Here is a 3,896-nt window from a genome sequence, read left to right as displayed (position 1 = left end):
GGTGAGAAATCTTAATAAAAAAATCCTTCCATGGATTATGAAACTATCTGTCCCACATTTACTGCGAAAACGTTAAAGTTTTGCTTTTTACATATAGATTCTTTTCTGCCAAGTTTAAGTTTTTGGTGTGAGATAGGATCTGTATTTTTTTTACACATGGTTAACCAATTGTCCAAGCATCAATTATTTATAAGTGCTTCTCCACTGCTCTGTAACGCAATCGCTGTCAGAGATCAAGTTTCTATATCACGTGTGTCACTGTCTGGACGTGACTCCGTTACATAGCTCTGTCCCCCAGCCAATACCACGTGGTCGAATTCCTAAAGTTTAGACGAGGCCTTGACATCTGGTAAACACACCTTCCCCCACCACCGTGTATTTATCAAAATTGCCTTGCCTGTTCTGGGTTCTTTGCTATTCAATGATTTTTCAGAAGCAGCTCGCCAAAAATTGCGCTTAAGTTACAAAACACATTGGCAAACGTAGCCATTTTTACAATGTTGAGTCTTTCCATCCGTTGGCATGGTATTCATCTAATTGAACCCAAGGTGCCACGGAGTGAAAGACACGCCAGTATTTTATGTGCTGTGGAGAAAGAAAAAGTACTGCCAACTGATCTATGACCTATGACAGAGTGAGGGACTATCAATTTTAAGACATATCAGGTTACTGAGATGTTAAAAATGTGAAAAAATGCCTGCTTCAGAACTGGTGAAATCTGGTGTATGTCTCCAGTTATTTGCATCCTTTTTAGATGTTTTTCAATAAAGTTTCATAAGTGTCTCCGTAAATATCTTACACACCTTTTGTTAGATCTGTGACTGGGTATCACAAGGTTTTGCATTGTAAGTGGGGCCTCCTTTACAGTCCTGTGTGTTTCTACCTGGTGTGCAGGCACGCGATGAATTTCGAGAAATGGATCTCATATCTAGCAATCTGACCAAACTCTCTTATTAGTACCAACGGTTTGCTTATAGATGTTCTCGGAGTTCTCTCTTTTTTTTCTTTAAGAACTTTTATTGAGATACAATTGAAGTACAATAAACGGCATATATTTAAAGTGTACAATTTGATTTTCTTATTAGTAATGTATATATGGCAATCCCAGTTTTTTTGTAATTGGTTTCTAACTCAAAAGAAAGTGGTCTATGTGGTTGGTTCTTTGGAACCTGTTGAGATTTGCTGTGTACCCTAGTGTGTGGCCACGGCCAGTGTTCATACACGTTCTACATGTACCTGAAAAGAAAAGTGTTTGCTAACTAAGGAGTGCAGAATCCTTTTGCTACATGAACATGAGTGTAACTTGCTCATTTTATTATTGAGATCTCTTGTATATCACTTATGAAAAGACTGTTGCTCTCCACTACTGTGAGTTTATAAATTTCTCCTGTGAACACTGAAAATCGTTGCTTTATATTATCTGGAGGCTATCATTACTACACGGAAAAGAGTTTAAACTGACAATCGCCCTAACGAATGCCCCTCTTGCCATTATGTAGTGGCCACTATTGTCACGAATGCGTTCTTTCCTTAGAGTCAAGTTTAACTGATTCTATAATAACAGGGACTTCTTTTGATTGGTGTCAGCCTAGAACATCATGTTTTGCCTCTGCAGACTATCGATTTTTAGTGTTCTCACGTTGAGGGCCACCACGTGTAAACATTTGGGAGATGGATTGTATTTTTAAACCCAATCTGACAATTGGTCTTTAACCAGAAAATTTAGTGTATTTACGTTCATTGTGATAACTGATATTATTTGGACTTGTTCCCAGTGTTATTCTGGGTTTTCTCCTGAACCTGCTCTTTCTGTGAGTCTCTTATTCTTCTTTCCTTATTTCTGTTGATCTGATACTTTTTTCCCCGTTTTCTTCTTTTCTCCCCCACGCACCACCCCAACTCTACTGCTGTGGAAGTCCTATATTCTATTCCAAGTTTTTATGTGTTTTCTTTGACATTTGTAACAAATACTTTCATTTAACAAGATCTAAAGTTAAAGCTCTCAGATGATAAAGGATCTTAAAATGCCTGAACTCCAGTGTCCCCTGCTGCCTTACCAGTTCTACCTTGTTACCCTACACCAGAAAGCATCTATCACTTTATTTTATACCTGTTTCCTACAGTTCATGCCTGCTTTGATTTACTCACACATTTACAGTTTCTTGCTCAGCACTTTCTTTTCAGCTGATGTATGGCCTTGGCCAGAGCAGGGGCCAAGGGCAGAGGTCAGGGGGTGAGGGGGCAGGGAGACATGTGACAGGGCTTCCCAGTGGCCTTTCCTACCATGATAACTGTTATTTCACAGGTGAGGGAAGCAAGGGAAGGGCTCTGCATCTTCGAGGTAAGTCCATCCCAACCTTCAACTAAAGTTCACCTGTCGAAAGAAGACTGCACTCCTAAATTAGCAAATATTTCTTCTCGGGCATATTTGGAACATTTATGAACACTGGCCATAGCCACATACAGAGCCGCAAAGCGAATCTTAGCGTGTGCTACGAATGGAACTGGGGAAAGACCAGAGGGTGGGTCTGCAAGCCCAGAGCCCTGGTGGATGAGACTTGGGGTGAGAGGAAGAATTCCTTTGTGGCCCCAAGATTCAGAGCCTCCTAAATCCTTTCCAGCTTGCCCCCCTCTCAGAGCCACCGCAGGCCTGGCCCTGGCCCTCTTCCACTGCTGGCCACTACCTCCACATTTCCAGGGGGCGTTCTGGCATCCTGTCAGCTCTGGCTCCTGCCATCCTCTCCAGGATGCTAAACCCCGAGGTGCAGAAGATGACCCCCCTGTCAACACCCCTCCTCTGTGCAAGGAGAGCTCTGCTCTGCTCTCCCTGCTCTGCACCCTCAAGGTCTCCATTCCTGCCCACATGATAGGAGTCAACTCCTGTAGCAGGAACTGTGCTCCTTCCGCCCGTCCCGCGCGTGGAGTTGACCTTCGCTCTAGAAGCAAAGAGGGCAGGTGAGGTGGGCCTTGGGGTGGGCACGGAGTAGGGGGCGGGGCACCGTCCCAGCAGAGGCTTTGCAGGCCCCTCCTCCTGTGTGGGCAGGGTCTCTCCTTTGAGGAGGTTGGGGTTCTCGGCACACCTTCTCAGCACCCTCTGCATTCAGGACCCTCTCCATCCCCACCAGGCCCTTGGCTTTAGCAGCAGAAACTTGCTGGGGGAGGAAACCAGCGTCCCTTGTCACTCACCCCCCTGCACTCTAGGTCAGGGTGATTTGGGCACAGTTGGCCCTCTTCCAGTGCAGCCTCCTGCGTGGTGCCCCGAAGCGTCCACTGGCTGGCTGGCCTTTTACTTTCTTTCTTTCGGGGCTTCCGTTGCAGCCAATAACCGCAAAACTGACCCCACCATCCTTGAAATTGCCCTTTGCTCCCCATCTCCCGAGCAGTGGAGCTCCACATTTCTCAGAGCACTGTCTTCCTCTTTGCTCTGTGTCACGGCCCTCAGATGCCGATCTTAGTAACTGCGATGCCTGGACACACCAGGGTTATAGCTGCCCCATGTCCCACCAGCAGCAAGACCCCCTCCTGAAGGTCAGCTTCCTAGGACCAGTTCTGGTGCCATATCTCAGGTTAGGTCCCCGCCTGTCCTCAAGACAAGAGTTTCAGCCCATGTAGTTTATTTGAGAAGGTGACCCGCCTCCCTGCCCCGGGCACAGGATGGAGGAGTGGGGACCTGAGAGAGGGAAGGAAGGTGGCCAACACAGGGTGATCGAGTACACAGCTCACCACTTTGGGCACCTGGGGCTCATCTTGATGGGACCTCTGGAAAATGCCCAGAGCACCCCTCAGAGGGCCCCCAACTGCAGGGAGAGAAGCCTGGTGTTACCCACTCCTCTTGGTCCAGGGCACCATCTCCTGGCACGTCCAGGCTGCCCTCAGGCGGAAGGCAGCAGGTACAG

The sequence above is a fragment of the Hippopotamus amphibius genome, chromosome 8, assembly GCF_030028045.1.
Source record: "Hippopotamus amphibius kiboko isolate mHipAmp2 chromosome 8, mHipAmp2.hap2, whole genome shotgun sequence".
NCBI classification, from domain to species: domain Eukaryota; kingdom Metazoa; phylum Chordata; class Mammalia; order Artiodactyla; family Hippopotamidae; genus Hippopotamus; species Hippopotamus amphibius.
The sequence above is the reverse complement of the archived record's forward strand: the minus strand, read 5'-3'. Positions refer to the sequence as shown.